At 42.4% G+C, this 17,045-nt stretch overlaps 1 protein-coding gene across 3 annotated transcripts in view; it reads left to right on the top strand.

Moving 5' to 3' along the window:
• The first annotated feature begins 582 nt into the window (after window positions 1-582).
• PLAGL1 (PLAG1 like zinc finger 1) overlaps window positions 583-17,045 on the top strand; it is a 95,511-nt gene continuing 79,048 nt past the window's right edge. The window contains exon 1 of one of the 3 annotated variants that reach the window (XM_069598606.1): window positions 583-745. The gene's annotated coding sequence lies outside the window, so the exon portion shown is untranslated. The remainder of the gene's footprint in view (window positions 746-17,045) is intronic. The other 2 variants (XM_069598603.1, XM_069598611.1) reach the window with 2 other exon arrangements.

The following is a 17,045-nucleotide window of genomic DNA, read 5'->3' as shown; positions in this document are numbered from 1 at the left end:
ACACTCTTCCTCTCCTCTCTCTGTTTTAAGTTTCAGGCCCCACAAAGTCTGAATTCGCCCTGGACGGGGACCGTTTTCCTAATTTTGCAAAGGCAGGTAAAGTAAACTGCCTAATAAGTGTTCGTGCGCCCTCAGTCGTGTGTGACTCTTTGTCGCCCCATGGACTGCAGCCCTGCAGGCTCCTCTATCCATGGGATTTCCCAGGCAGGAATCCTGAAGTGGATTGGATTGTAATTTCCAACTCCAGGGGAATCTTCTCAACCTAGGGATCCAACCTGCATTGGCAGACGGGTTCTTCACCACTGAGCCAAAGGGCATTCAGTTTTACAAAGAGGGGTAAAGTAAGTTGTCTAAGATAACACACTTTTAAGCAGTGGGGCAAGAGTTGAACCGGAGTGGCCTGACCCAAGAGCGCGAGCTCTTAGCCACTGAAGGTGGTAACAATGGTGTCACTGGGAGAGGAGCAGCGTGGCCAAGGCCCCGGGCGGAAAACCAGCGCCCGCGTCCCCCGGTGCGGCTACGCGGGGCAGGCCGGGGTCGGAGGGGATCACCCCGCTGAGGCTCCCCTCCCCTTCTTCCCCTTCCTCTTTTCTGCGCCGCCGAGCCGGAGCCGCGCCGCTCGCCCTGCGGCCGCCGGGCCCGGCCCGGCCCGCTTCCCCCCAAGCTGCCGGCGCCAGGCAGCGGGGTCCGGCTCGAGAACTTTGCAGGGAAGAGAAACTTGGCAGCCAGTCGGGAAGACAAGAAAGTGAGGCGCGGGGCGGGGGAGCGGCGCTCAGGTGGGCGCGCGGGGCGGCAGGTGCCCGGCGCGGGGTGCAGGCCTCCCCGAGGAGGCGGCTCCCACGTGCCCTGGTGCTCCGGGCCGTCTTCCTTTTCGCCTCTAGCTCGCGGCTCCTCGCTCGTGCGCGGGGCCGGGCGGGCGACGTTGACCGCAGAGCCGATGGCGCTGCCACCTCCAGCCCGGCCCGCCGTCCCCCCGCGGGGGGACGTTTTGGCGGGATCCAAGTTCAGGGTGCGCGGGGGTTGGGGGGCGGTGGGTGGGGCAGGTCTGCATTACCGCAGGGGAATCATTTCTGAACCACCCCAAACGTGAGAACCTCAAGTTCAAGCGTAGCCCTTCCCCCGAGAGACCGAGCTGTTGGCAAGAAAATGACCGAGTGAAGGCGAGGGAAGTCCCCACAGACTTCGGGAGAAAAGGGACCGGCGGCCGTGGCACCCCCCGGGACCCTCGGCGACGCACGGAGCGGAATGATGGAGGGCGGGGTCCTTGTTGGGTGGCGGGCCGGACACGCTGCCCGTGGCGACAGGGGCCATAGGGTTTGCAGGTGCGCAACTGAATTGTTGGTATCAGCGACTGGCGCCGGACTTGTGTGTGTGTGTGTGTGTGTGTTGGGGGCGACGAGGAGGGCGGGGTACGAAAGGAAAACGACCCCCGGTGCTCGTTTCGTTTACCAACTGTGAGGAGGTCCACAGGAGCCCCTTGTACTACTGAGAAAAACGAGTCAAGTGATAACTGTGGCAGCTACTTCATTGGGATTGCGCGTCTGTTTGGCCACTTTGATGGAAAGAACTAACGCCGAAGTGTTCAGGGAGTACATACTGACCCAAGATTTACGTTGTCTGCTGCGGGGCTGCCTAACCGCAGGTGCTTCTCCTAAGCACCTGGAGAGTTTTTCAAATTTTATCCCTGTTGGGCCCACTGCAGAGGTCTTGAATCGCAAGTGATGAAGCTGAAGTCCTGACCTGAGCATTTTTTGTAAAAGTTTCCCCGGGGGGATTTTGCTGAGGGTGCCTGCTTAGGAATCAGGAGGTAGAAGAACTGGACTCTACCGTGCGGTGGGTTGAAATTTTAGGCGCAGTGTTTCTTCGTCTGTATAGTGGTCTCTAATAATTTATTCTAAAGATAAGTTAGTATAAGATGTGTGGGAGTGTGTTGAAAAGGGAGAAGTCAGAATAATACGAAATTCTGGTGCAGTGGGAACTAAAGATGCATGCCCTTTTCCACAAGTGATGTGCAGACTGAGAGGGGAGTGGAAGAATCACAAATGGCTATACCTGGAGAGGAAAGGAGGGGTTTTGTTTTTAGGTAATCAGACAGTCTAACAGAGTTGGTGTAAATTGTAATTCAAAATCAGTACCATCTGGATGAAAGCAAGCAAGCTCCAGCTTGCTCCATCTGTAAAGGATGGTTTGAAAAACACACCACGTATCTTGCCTCTTCTCCAAACCCAAAGACGTTAGATTATTTTCATTTAGGCAAATCAAGAGTCAGTAATCACCAATGTGTCCAATCTTGTGATAACCCCTACTGGCCAAGGCTGCGTGTTTTTCTACTGCATGTGAGTTTCTGTTCCATTATTCAACAAATTTGTGTTGAGGACCTTCATGCTCAAAATACAAAGATGAGTAAAATGCTGTTTTTTTTGTCCTAGCTGTCTGTCTAGTGGAGCTGACTGATAAAAACAGGCCACAATATAACCTGGCTATGATGATAATACAGGTATAGACTGAGCAAAGTGTCCTGTGGCCCATAGGAAAGAGAAGCTCCCTCAGCCTTGGCTAAGAGGCAACACTGAAATTGGTAAACAGCCCCCTTCTGCCAAAGCTTGAGAATTTAGGATTCTGTGTAGAGTCAAATCTGTGTTCTTATTTTTCAATCTGATGAAATTCTCGTGTAATCATATGCTGACAGTCTAAAGCAGAAATGACTTTTGGTTTCATGATGACTCTTAAAAATTTACTAGGCTTTCTGTTTTACCTTTGTAAAAGTCTCAACTATGTCTAAAGTTAATTCAAGAAAGAGGTGGTTAAACGAAAAGAAAAAATGTAAATGTGTCCTACATTCTTACTGATTATTTAGTTCCAGTTACATATTCAGATAAGGTCTTTTAATTACATGCACTTTTAAAGGGTATGCTTTTTTTTTTTTAGTGATTCTCATTGTGTTAATTAGGAAAGCTTAAAAATTATAGAGTAGAGGGGCACAAAAGCAAACCTACAAGGAAAAGGAAAAGCTGGAAGGAGGAGGAGAAAGGAGTTTGACAAAATTGGAAGAAGGAGACAGGAGTAAGCACTTACTGGGTAAAGAGTCCAAAAGAAATGGGTGAATCACACAGGGCTGCCAGCTTCTTTGGGGATCTGCTGTCTTAGACATTTTGTTTATAGACCCTTAGTTTTCAATGTTATTTCAAAAACAGAGGGAGGCAGTATAATGTGGTAAAGTACAGGCTAAAGAGCCTCGAGTTTGAATAATGTATTAGGTAGTGACCTTGGGCAAGGGCCTTAACTGGCTGTGTCTGCTCATTTGTAGAATGAAGATGTTAATATGAGCTCCAAGAAGCTTGTGAGGATTAACAGCTATGATGCTGTTAATCTGGACACCTGGCTGTGATAAAGCCTTGATCAGGAGTGGCCTCTGCTCTTGTTTCTCTCACCTAACGGGAGCCTAGTGAAAGCACTGAGAAACTGGGCAGATAGCTTCATTCACCTTTCCAGTTGAAGACGCTGAAACTGAGAGAGGCTGACTTGCTAAAAGCATATAAGCTAATGGGTAGATGAGCTGAAGTGAGAAGCTGTGTCATTTGCAATTTAGTCCTGTGCCTTCATTCCTGCTCCACGTTGGTGCTAATTTCGATAATGGCTAAGATTGATGCTCCCTGGAGTTTAAAGGGGTAGAGACTGGAATCATTTCAGCTGTCCATGCACACTGTCACCCAGTGACTTTCCTGTGATTGTTGATTTCTATTGTTGATTATGTTTTTCTTCAGCGTTTGTCAGCAGGAGCCCACTCCTGCATGGTGGTAAGGGGAGACAGTGGAAAGGCCATAAGGAAGTCACACATGGAAGAGCTTTCAAAGGGGGAACCCCTCTTTCCAACTTCCAGTAATATGTTGTAATATTACTAGAAAAAAATCAGCTTATTGTTCAGTGACTTAACTGCTTTCATCTGCAACTGGGGGTTCTCGTGCAGAAATAATATTTCCTATCATATCCCCTTTCACATACATGTCTGGTCCCTGAAGACATGGGGAGAAGGGATGCTAGCTCTGTACAGAAAGTTCATACCTGTGGGTCAGATTTTAATTAGAATGTTAATTGGTAATTTGCAGTGGTAAGGAATCTGCCTGCCAATACAGAAGATACAGGAGACAACAGGTTCAATCTCTGGGTAGGGAAGATCCTCTGGAGGAGGAAATGGCAACCCACTCTAGTATTCTTGCCTGGAAAATTCCATGGACAGAGGCATCTGGAGGGCTACAGTCCATGGGGTTGCAAAGAGTTGGACACGACTGAGCACACACACAATGGAAAAAGTATGACCAAGAATATATTATACCAGGATCCAGAAAAGTATAAAGGAAGAATGTTTTTGAGAATAGCCCCTCATTGTTGGTTCAGTTTTTCTTATAAAGAAGCGGACTTAATCTTCATAGATGACCTTTCCACTTTCAGGTACAGATGGCCCCCAACTTCATATCTTTCAATTCAGCATTGTTAACCTTCTCAATTGAGCAATTTAAAATATATGTGCCCAGGATATTGTTGGATGCTTACAGGTGATCCTAGAAGGTAGAAAGTCAACATTTAGCCTGGGGTGCAATTAATATAAATGTGAAGTAGGTGTGGTCGGTCTCTTGAAGAGATCAGAAAGCTCTCAGGGTTTGAGAAATCTTCCTGGGGAGGGAAAGGAGACATGTCCTTGTTGTAGGGTGTGAATGGCCTTTCAAATCCCCTTCACCTGGGAAATGCAGGAACAGTGGGTGGGACTGAGGATACAGAGATGAAAGAGGAAAGGTACAAATACCTGACCCCCCAGAGGCTGACCCCCCAGAACCACCCCAGGTATCCCAAAAGGCGCTTACTTGCTGGGCAGCCTTCAGGACAGAAGAACATTAGTGGCAAAGCAAAGCTTCCTCTGCCAGGCCTCTGGAAATTCACAAAGCATGAGAGATGATTTCTTGAGTGGCTATGATAGACAGGAACTATTTGTTGAAAAGTGTAGTCGCTCAGTCTTGTCTGACTCTTTGCGACCCCATGGACTGTAGCCTGCCAGGCTCTTCATTCCATGGAATTCTCCAGGCAAGAATATTGAAGTGGGTTGCCATTTCCTTCTCCAAGGGATCTTCCTGACCCAGGGATTGAACCTGAGTCTTGTGCGTTGCGAGTAGATTCTGTACTGTCTGAGCCACTAGGGCCGACCCATTTGTTGAATACATTTGGTAAATGTATCAAAAATGCCTGGAAAAGTTAGGGCTTCCCTGGTGGCTCAGACAGTAAAGCGTCTGCCTGCAATGCAGGAGACCTGGGTTCTATCCCTGGGTCAGGAAGATCCCCTGGAGAAGGAAATGGCAACCCACTCCGGTACTCTTGCCTGGAAAGTTCCATGGACTGAGGAGACTGGTAGGCTATAGTCCATGGGGTCACAAAGAGTCGGACACGACTGAGCTTTCTCAGAATTAAGGTTAGGGATACTGGAGGCAAAGAGTAATTGGCCAAGATGGCGATAGTCAGGCTGTACCGCCCATAGCCTCTTGCTCTTGCCCCACGTTTTGTAAATACATGGTTATGTAACAGCTGAGATCATCTGTAGCACTGCGTATGTGCAATGCTCTGTATAAGCACCACCTGAAAAGCTCTAATAGGCAAGTAGTCCAGTTGAGTAGAGGTCAGTAGCCTTGAGTTGGGCTGCATTATGACTATATCTGCTGGGTCAACCACCAGAGAACACATTGTGAACAGTGAGATGGAGCAAGACAGATATGAATGCATGCATGCTAAGTCGCTTCAGTCATGTATGACTCGTGACCTCATGGACTGTAGCCCACCAGGCTCCTCTGTCCATGGGATTCTCCAGGCAAGTATACTGGAGTGGGTTGCCATGCCCTCCTCCAGGGAATCTTCCTGACCCAGGGACTGAACCCACTCTCTTTTGTGTCCTGATTTGGCAGGTTGGTTCTTTACAACTAATGCCACCTGGGAAGCCCAGGGATGTGAATAGTTTTATCAAAATATTCATATACACTATTCTCCTCTATTATCAGGAATGGGTTTAAAAATCAGGAAGTCACAGGGTCTCTGGAAAAGGGGATGGGGAGGGAAAGTATCAGAAAAGAACTTTGATTTGGACCTTTATCTTTAGACACAAAGGCCCTTGAGTCTTGTCTTGGACACACCTTAGCAGGACCTGTGGGCTTGAGTTGCACTAAGTTAATCATGAGAATCTTAACACATCCCATTTTCAGATTATTAAGTTGTATCTGAAAGATGAAAATGCCTAGCAAGTCCGATTACTTTTTTCCTGCCAGATTTAGGCATTTTCATCACGGCAGGGGATACCAATTAAAGGCTAGAGGGCTGCTTGTTGAGAAAAGAGAACAAAAGAGTTGACTGATTCAGTGCCAGGGTCACAGAGCCATTGAAGCCTCTGATATGCCCTTCACTTGTCCATGAACGGGGACTTCCTTGCTGGCAGGCTCATCAGCCCACTTCCCCCTTGCACGTGGTAGAGACGCCTCTCTTGATGAAATGCTCTTCAAGTTTCCTAGACTCTCAGATATCACCACCGGCCTTTGCTTGTATGTATTAACCACTTGTCAGATGTTTATGATTTTGATTTATCTAGTTATGATCATCTCTCCAAAACTGGAGATCATTTCTCTTCGGAGAAAGTCTAGTACTTTTGATACTATTTTGGCAGCTACACCAGTTTTAGCTCCAATAGAGGTGTGTGAATATGGAGTCACTCTTCTCTGAGATAATCAAGTATTGGCTTGGCCTCAGCTTGGATCAACATCTGGCTGAAGGTACAACTGCAATAATAATAGGTTCCTTCAGGCATCAGTTTGTGTGAGTCCATGAACCTGCGGACTTTGAGCTGAATGAAGAGAGAAGATACATGTAGAGGTGAGAGGAATGGAGGGGAAATGTGGGGAGGGAAAGGGATGTGACGGTATTTGGCCAACACCTGCTCCCCCCACCAAAAAACCCTTTATCCCAGGGACACTATTATCTAGCCTGGGGTTTTGGGGAGAGGGGCTAAAAGCATGAGCTGATGAAGCTAATTTTTGTGGGGGTTTTTTGGGAGGAGGACCAAAGGGCAAATAGTATCTTCAGCAGCTTGAAGGTTTGGAATTTTGGGGGTTTGTTAAGAGGTGGCACCTGGGTCAGGAAAGGGTACAGTTCTCTGGGTAGCATACCTGAGGATCTGGTATTGGGGTGTGCCCTCCTCCTGCCATGGATGAGATAGACCTTGGCCAGGGATACAGGTGGGCTGCATCTGTGATAAGGGGGAAAAATTGTTTTTTAATATGCATATTATCCCATAGAGAACAAGGTATTAGGTTGGTGAAAAAGTAATTGCAGTTTGAGACTGTGAATTTTAAATTATTATAAATAGGCTCAGATACATCTTTATGAATCAAAAAATAGGAACCATTACAATCAACACATTTTTGCCAATGAGAAATAAGTTTCTTTATTCCTGTAGCATAAAAATCCATGCTTCAGGATTCAACCAACTCTTGGAAAGCATTTTCTGCCTCCTGCTGGTTGTGGAAGCATTTTTCCTGCAAAAAGTTGTCAAGATGCTTGAAGAAGTGGTAGCTGGTTGGCGAGAGGTTGGGTGAATATGGCAGATGAGGCAAAACTTCGTAGCCCAATATATTCAACTTCTGAAGTGTTGTTTGTATGTCTTGTGGTCAGGCATTGCCATGGAGAAGAATTGGGCTCTTTCTGTTGATCAGAGATGGCTGCAAGTGTTGCAGTTTTTGGTGCATCTCATCAATTTGCTGAGCCTGCTTCTCATATTATGGTTTCGCCAGGATTCAGAAAGCTGTAGTAGATCATTCGGGCAGCAGACCACCAGACAGTGACCATGACCGTTTTTTGGTGCAAGTTTGGCTTTGGAGCTTCTTCTTGGTCCAGCTACTGAGCTGGTTAATGCTGGTTGTCGTATAATATCCACTTGTCGTCACATGTCACAATCCGATGGAGAAATGGTTCCTTGTTGTTGTGTAAAATAAGAGAAGATGACACTTTAAAATGATTTTTTTGATTTGTGGTCAGCTCATGAGGCAACCCGGAGAAGGCAATGGCACCTCACTCCAGTACTCTTGCCTGGAAAACCCCATGGATGGAGGAGCCTGGTAGGCTGCAGTCCATGAGGTCACTAAGAGTCGGACACGACTAAGCGACTTCACTTTCAGTTTTCACTTTCATGCATTGGAGAAGGAAATGGCAACCCACTCCAGTGTTCTTGCCTGGAGAATCCAAGGGACGGGGGAGCCTGGCGGGCTGCTGTCTATGGGATCACACAGAGTCGGACACGACTGAAGCGACTTAGCAGCATGAGGCACCCACTTATCAAACTTTTTCACCTTTCAATTTTGTTTCAAATGCTGAACGACCACAGAATGGTTGATGTTGAGTTCTTTGGCAACTTCTCGTGTAGTTATTTGTCGTTGTCGGTTTCTGATGGCTAGCCACTACGCTCCTCGTCTTCAAGGCTCTCGTCTCCTTTGCAAAACTTCGTGAACCACCACTGTACTGTACATTCGTTAGCCAAAAGTGTTGATGTTGTGAGTTGTCTCTACTGCTTTATGACCCATTTTGAACTTGAATAAGAAAATCACTTGAGTTTGCTTTTTGTAGAACATTTCCCTAGTCTAAAATAAATATAAAATAAATAATAAGTAATATCATTAGCAAAAGAACATGTGAGAAATGTGCATTAAAATGATGACTAGCAATCACTTTTATTTAAGAATGTATTCCAATGTCAAACAGCAAAGTTCAGCAATGCAAAACCTTAATTACCTTTGTACTAATGTAATGTTTATAAATAGTTCATTAATGTTTGGGGAAAAGAGCATGAAGTTTTCAGCTACCAGGTAAATAGAACATTTTCCATTCTTATCAATTTACAGTGTTTTTACACACGTCATTTACCCTGTCTTATATAGGTGTTGACATTGCTTAATGAAGGTGAATGGGTTAAAAGATGGTGGTGGTTCTCAAACTGGTTCTCTGAATTCTAGATTGTTCAAGAGAGCTCAAAGGTGGGTGTGGATCAGGAGAAGAGATGAGGGAAAAGGAAAACAAATAGTCTTTTACCATGTTGCTTCTTTGACTTCAAATTCTGTTGAATTTTTATGTGTTTGCTGCGCTTTTGATATATTGTTATGAAAAAGAGTTATCTGCTTTCTAACATAAGAGTGCCAGTGTTATGTGAACTTTCAAAGGTTAAATTTTAGCCTTTGAAATTATAGGGCCGCCCCATATTTGGAATGTGAATATTTTGAGTCAAGACATTGGCTGGGTAATTGTGAGGATCAGATTCTCTCTCCTAGGCCTGATTATCCTTAATAATAGAACTGTACATTTAGTTTTCCTAGAGCCACTTACAATTTATCTGACAATTGTGGCCCCCAATCTGGAGGTGTGTGCATCCACATTTCTGATTTTTGTGTCTCCTCGAGACTTTGCTAGGGGTGAATGTGAAGGGCAGGGCTCTGGACAGAGTGGAGACAGACCAGCAGGGATAGGCGGGGCGCTAATGGAAGAGACTGTGGAATCCACCTTGGAGTGGAAAAGAAAGAATTGTAGGCTTGGGGGCAGCTGGGGGTCCTAAGATAGAGGCACCCAGGATGCTAAGAAGCCAGACTTGGAAACAAAGGCAATGTGTTTAAATCATTAAACAACAACAACAACAACAAAAAAAAACCCACCCTCATCTACATAAGACAATTCCTCACATTAGTGAATGCCGAGGCAGCACAGGTTTTCTACAGCAAGAGACGGTGGGTTGCGGTTCTGGTCTGTTTGTGTTCTTGGCTTTGTGACCTTTGAGTCTGCTTCCTTATATGTAAAATGAAAGTGTTAAACTAAGCTCTTACCAAGCTTCCTTCTCTGCTGAACAACCTGTGCTTTAGGGCAAGTGTGTTTTCATGAATATCTATTGATGTGCCTCTCAGTGCACGTTTCTCAAATTTCGTGTTTTCATGTAAACACAAATTAGATATTTCTTTTTCAGTCTATGTGGTACCACCATCTGTTCAGGATGTTTTTCAATTGAAAGGTCCATCTTTTTGAGGTTTGACAAGATTTGGGTGGAATCTTTCATTATGAAAGATGAAACATGTATTTGGGACATCTTTCATGTTGAAAAAGCCCTGGGTTTAATATATTTTTCCCATGTTTCATTTGGATTCTAATCTCTGTTAGATATAAAATGGCACTAAAACAAAATTAAATGTCTTTAAAGTTTGCATTATCAGTCATCTATTATTTAAATACTATATTTCATTCACAAGTTAAGTTTGCCAGAAATATTTTGTAAAGAAAGTAGCTCTAGTGTATCTCATGAATAAAGAAGCTTGAAGAGCATACACCAAACTTAATCATGGCTACCTCTAGGGACTGAACTATAAGAAGGGTCAGTAAATTTGTAATTTCTACTTTAGGTACTTTTGTATTGTTTAATGAACACATTAATTTTCATAATTTCATGCATATTATTATGGAATGAGCCTTTATGATTATAAAGTATCTTTATTGGATTTATAGATATAATCACCATTTGACATACGTAATTTAAGACTTAAAGTAAAACTAATATCATTTTGTTAGATCATGTAGAGAAATGATGGATTTAGAAGTTGATGGTGTTCTTTTGGTGTGTAGTTGGACAGGGTTCATGTGTTAGACAATGTAAGCAAATACTTTTCTCTAGCCCTTTCAAGACCTGAGCCTAGAGATGAAAAATAAGTTTCATCCTTGATTGTGGCTAGAGAGATGTGTTGAGAGGTCATACCTTAGTTCCAGTAATTAGCCTGACATAGGTCCTAGAGGATGAAGAAAATGGCTAATCACTTTCCATTTATTTGCTGTCCCTGAAATCTGGACTTTTAGATGGTAAGTTATGAAGGTAAATATTTTTTGTCCAGATCTCTTAATCTACTGTATGATGTGTATGCTCATTTGTATCCTACTCTTTGTGACCCCATGGACTGTAGCCTACCAGGCTCCCCTGTCCATGGAATTTTCCAGACAGGAACACTACAGTGGGTTGCCATTTCCTACTCCAATAATACATGTGTATGTTAGTCGGTCAGTTGTGTCTGACTCTTTGTGACCCCATGGACTGTAACCTGCTGGGCTCCTCTGTGTATGGAGTTCTCCAGGCAAGAACACTGGAGTGGATTGCCATTCCCTTCGCCAGGGTATCTTTCCAACCCAGGGATCAAACCTGGATCTCCTGCATTGCAGGCATATTCCTTACCATCTGAGCCACCAGGAAAGATTATACTTAATCAGATAATATTTTATTTTTTTATATAGTTAGTGGCAACCCACTCCAGTACTCTTGCCTGGAGAATCCCATGGAGGGAGGAGCCTGGTAGGCTACAGTCCATGGGGTCACAAAGAGTCGAACGCGACTGAGTGACTTCACTTTCACTTTTCACTTTCATATAGTTAGTGGGTAGTTTCATGATAAGTCATGTTAAGATTGCAAGGACTGGAATCTTTTGTATCCCTCATAGAAGCTGGCATGATACTATACTTGAAAGAACTGAGGAATTAATGACTAATGAAATAATGGACTAATTTGTTTATTTGGGCAATGTGAGGTTATAGATAATAGGGATAATTCAATCTGATTGAGCATCAATTAAAATAATTTCATCCTCCTTTATAGAAATATTTACCAGGATTGATGTTAAGCTGAAAAACTGACTACTATGACTTAGAATTTCTTTCTGTGACCCTCTTTAATCCTTTCAATTTTTGACACTGAAGGAGTTAAATGACTTACATGCATGACAGTGGGTAGCTCAGTTTTTACATTTGTAGTTTAAAAGGGTACCAGTGTTGTACATATACCATTTATATGTACATTTATATGTACCATTTATATTTATATGGGTACACACACCATTTATATTCATAAGGAGTAGCAGGTGGAGAAGAAAAAAATACAGAACATGTCATTCCAACCCTCCGCTGACCCCACCTTTTTTTCTTGGAAAAAGAGGGACGAGCTTAATTAAACAGAGTAATGAGAAGCTGCCAGCATACTGTTTCTCCAATTATTTCAGACTGAATTTAAAAACAAAATCACGTATTTGGATGACATCCTGCTTACAACCAGATGAACAAGATATTTATTCATGCATTCATTCATTTAATAATATCTACGGTGCACCTACCACCTGCCAAGCACTGTTCTAGACTCTAGGAGTAGAGTTATGGGCATGAGACTGGGCCCCTACTCCATGTTATTTAATACGGATGAGAAAATTAAATCTCTCCAAAGTGTCTTGCCTGATGTGGTAGATTTGGGACTTGATTCTAAGTTTTCTGTTCTAACCTTTGCACCACACTATCTCATGTAATTTTGGGGGACCCTGACTGTCGATCAGCAGGGCAGTTCTGTCTGCCTTTTCTTTGTTCTCCCCTTGTTTGTGGTCCATTGTTTTCGATCCTATGTGGAATGGTGTGGATTCTGAGAGATACTCCGTCCATGAGAGTGTCCTAAGGCCTTGGGCAAACCGTATTCAGTTTCTGAACAGAACCTAGGATCATGCTGTTAAAAATAACATGAGTGAAATAAAGAAATTGAAGCAGTATTTTTCCAAATCTGAGTGTTTTAATTTGGTAGAATGAAACCAACATTTAGAAAACTTTTTTTTTTTTTAATCTTAGAGTACATCACAACTAGTAAGCTAAATATGTGAAACATTTATTCCATGATTATATGTTTCTATTAGGATGCAACATGAAATTTTTTCCTTGTTGTTGGTTGTGGTCAAAAACATTTGAAACAGCGGTTTAAAGGGCATCAGGTGAGATAGTATTTGTGACAAAAAAGAAATTTATGAAAAAAGATGTATGGTTAACCTTAGCTATCATTTGAATGTGGGTGTTGTTTACTTAAAGCATTCATAGCAATAAAGTAGAATTTGTGTGGTGAAAGTACTAGTGGAAATTATTTGGCACCTGAGTATATGCCTGAACTGTGGTGTTGGAGAAGACTCTTGAGAGTCCCTTGGACTGCAAGGAGATCAGCCCTGGGATTTCTTTGGAGGGAATGATGCTGAAGCTGAAACTCCAGTACTTTGGCCACCTCATGCAGAGTTGACTCATTGGAAAAGACTCTGATGCTGGGAGAGATTGGGGGCAGGAGGAGAAGGGGACGACAGAGGATGAGATGGCCGGATGGCATCACGGACTCGATGGACGTGAATCTGAGTGAACTCTGGGAGTTGGTGATGGACAGGGAGGCCTGGAGTGCTGCAGTTCATGGGGTCGCCAAGAGTCGGACACGACTGAGCGACTTGAACTGAACTGATATGCCTGAACAGATTTTTTTTCCTTTAAACACACACGTTGCAGTTACTGGTTACCCCGTGTCCTATACTTTTATTGCAGTTCCCAGTATTGAGTGGTTTCATTATTTTTTGAAACATATTTGCTTTGTAATTTAATTGCATGGCACATAGAGAAATTTGAGGAAATAAATACTTGAGGCAATGTCCTATACATTATCTGATTATGATAAAGTCTATGGCTGATTAGACTTTAATAGAGTTGTTAAATATTACATAGTAATTTGAGAACTGATTTAATATTTTTTTTCATTTAGTTTCTAAATGTTAGTGGATTTTATCTGAAGATATTATTTGTTAAGAAGAAAAGAGTAACACAGTTCCCTAAATTGAAGTTTTTCATAGGCAGTAGTGGGCTGCCGTCTATGCAGTCGTACAGAGTCGGACACGACTAAAGCGACTTAGCAGCAGCAGCAGCAGCAGCAGTAGTAAAGAATCAGCCTGACAATGCAGGAGACGCAAGAGATGTGGGTTCGATCCTGGGATCAGGAAGATCCCCTGGAGAAAGAAATGGCAACCCACTCCAGTATTCTTTCCTGGGAAATTCCATACACCGAGGATCCTGGCAGGCTACAGTTCATGGGGTTGCAAAGAGTTGGACACATCTGAGTGTGTGCACACACACCTACATATATGAACACACACACACACACACACCCATCAGATCACAGTTACTTGTTCTTCAAGAAAGTGTTTGTGGTAGGCCTTGGACAAAAAATAGCCTCACCCACTTGAAATCACTTGAAGACTACAATTTATTTTTTTATATACTTATATAGATTATAGGAAAAATTACTAACTTGAAATTTGCAATAATTTGGGTAGGGATTGGACTTTATCTTTGGAAAGATAAAAGCTTGTTGCTAAAAAAAAGTTGCAAATTTTGAGAGTTTGAATTATGTGTATAAATACATCTTTGGAGGCACATAAGGAAAAAAACTCTATCTTTCTGTATTGTCATTTATTTTAAAGATATGTGTAGAATTTCCATTATTGAGATGACCAAGACAGAGGTGTATTGAAATAGTATTTGCTTATTCTTTGCAAGGCATGAACTTATTCCCTAGAGTAAGCTTATAATCTAATTATGGAGACAGAAGCACAGAAGAAAGGCTATGCTTAAAAAAGTTTAGAGATGTTTTTCTCTCCTCAGGCAGAGGACAGGAGAGCAACATATAAAAGAAAATTTCCTTGAGAAGTGTTCTGGGCAGGAAAGCTGAGCAAGCCCTTTTTGTTGGTATTAGATACCTTCCAGTGGGATTGCATTATGGGCACTTTGAATATACCTGAGTTCAACTAGTCAAGGTCAAGAGAAAGCAAAAGTAGAACTAACTAATAATTAGTGCAGGAGGTTGTATCTAGCATTTCCTACAATGGAATGTCCTGGAATAGTGTATCATAGGGCTGTGAATGTCTTCTTCCTTGATTGGTCTCAGTGTCATTCAGTCTTCCAGTAGTAGGTATTTTTAGTTTACCCCAACTGTACTGCACTCACTCCCAGCAAACAACCTGACTGCCTACTTCATTAAAAAAAAAAAGAAAAAACTATAGATTGTGAAGTGTTTTTTCCCCTTTCTTACTTCTCCCCACCCCTGCTATTTATTTATCTCTTCTCCAGCCTCAGGGGCTTCCCTGATAGCTCAGTTGGTAAAGAATCTGCCTGCAGTGCAAGAGACCCCAGTTAAATTCCTGAGGTGGGAAGATGCAATGGAGAAGGGATAGGCTACCCACTCCAGTATTCTTAGACTTCCTTGGTGGCTCAGCTGGTAAAGAATCTGCCTGCAATGTGGGAGACCTGGGTTCGATCCCTGGGTTGGGAAGATCCCCTGGAGAAGGGAAAGGCTACCCACTCCAGTATCGGTCAAGGCCTGTCTTCTTTCCTCCAGGACTTTGCTCCCTCAGTTACACCTTCTCCTTCATAAAAATCCTGGCTCTGGAGGCAAAGTCTACCAGTTTGAAATATGGTTTTGTACTTTCTAAATGTGTGGTCATGGACATATTGCTTATCTTCTATGTGCTTCCATTTGAAAAATGGAACTAGAAATAAGCGCTTATCTTATTGTGAACATAACCATAAGTTAAGGCAGTTAAGGGGCTTTGACTCTGGTACAAGCTCTCAGTGAATGTTAGTTTCTGCCATTCCTACTGTTACTACTACCACCATTAACCTACTAATCTCTAAATCTCTATGCTTTTCATTCCTTAACCCATATGTCTGCTGAACCATTTCCTCTTCTGGAAAAGAATGAAGCCAAACATTCTCTTGACCCTGGTCCCTTGTTAACTACTGTATTCTCTTTCCTCTTCCTTCTCAAATATTTTAAATATTATTCAAGGTTAGCTCTCTGCACTTCTTTCTCTTCTATTTGCTTTTCTTTGTAGAAATTGTTTTTTTAATGAGATATTGACTAGATACAAAATTATAAACTATTTTCTATTTTTACTTCTCTGAAACCTGATGTAGTAAGTACTTCTTGAGTCCTATGTATGCTCAGCTGCTTCAGTTCTGTCCAGTTCTTTGCGACGCCATGGACTGTAGCCTGCCAGGCTTTTCTGTTCACGGGACTTTCCCAGCAATAATAAATGCTGTAGTGGGTTGCCATGCCCTCCTTCTGGGGATCTTCCCGATCTGGGGATCAAACCCAAGTCTCCTGCATTATAAGCAGATTCTTTACCTGCAGAGCCATCTGGGAAATCTACTGTGTCCTTCTCTCCTCATTTCTGAGTGTTGTCACTATACAGCTTTTTATGTTGATCGTTCTTTTACTTTCTTCATATATTTACTTAATATTTGTACATATTTAGTTTTGTATATTGTTGAACTTTATAAGTGGAATTATACAATATAAATTATAGGGAGGCTTGCTTTTTTGCACCAAACTATAATTTCATCCCTTTTTATTGGCATAAAGAATGTCATTATATGCTATAATTTATACATTTTCCTGTTGATGGATTTTGGGCCTTTTGCTATTCTAAACGAGTTTGCTCTAAACATTCTTGTATGTGTATCCTAGCATACATATACACAAGTTTTTCTAGGATTCTCAAAAAGTAAATTCAGACTTTTATATTTGGGAATGTGAAATGGTATCTGATATTTTATTTTATTTGGCTGTGTCATGCGACATATAAGATCTCAATTTCCCAACCAGGGATTGAATCCAGGCCACTGCAGTGAAAGCACCAAGTCCTAACCACTTGACTGCCAGAGAATTCCCAGTATCTGACATTTTAAATTACATTATCAGATAACTGATGAGGTCAGCCATCTGTTTATTTATTTCTTGATCATATTGATTTATTTCTCAGTGAAATGCCCATTTAATATTTTGCCCGGTTTTATTTTGGATTGTCTGTTTCATTTATTTATAGTAGTCCTTTATAATTCTGAGACAATAAGCCAATTTCCAAATTTGTGTTTTGTCTTTTCACTTTCTTTATGTCTTTTCTCCCTCCTCTAGCTGCTTTTGAAAATTTTTTGTTTCTGATTTCCAGCAATTTGATTACAATGTGTGTAGTCTTGATGTGGTTTTCTTTTCCTGTTTTTTTTTAAACTTAGATATAATTTGTATGCCATACAGTTCACTTATTTATAGTGTACATTTTTGACTTTCAGTATATTCATAGGGTTGTAGATCTATCACCTTAATCAATTCTAAA

Source organism: Ovis canadensis, chromosome 8 (genome assembly GCF_042477335.2).
Source record: "Ovis canadensis isolate MfBH-ARS-UI-01 breed Bighorn chromosome 8, ARS-UI_OviCan_v2, whole genome shotgun sequence".
Taxonomy (NCBI): domain Eukaryota; kingdom Metazoa; phylum Chordata; class Mammalia; order Artiodactyla; family Bovidae; genus Ovis; species Ovis canadensis.
Note: the sequence above shows the minus strand (reverse complement) of the source record. Positions and strands in the feature narration are given on the sequence as shown.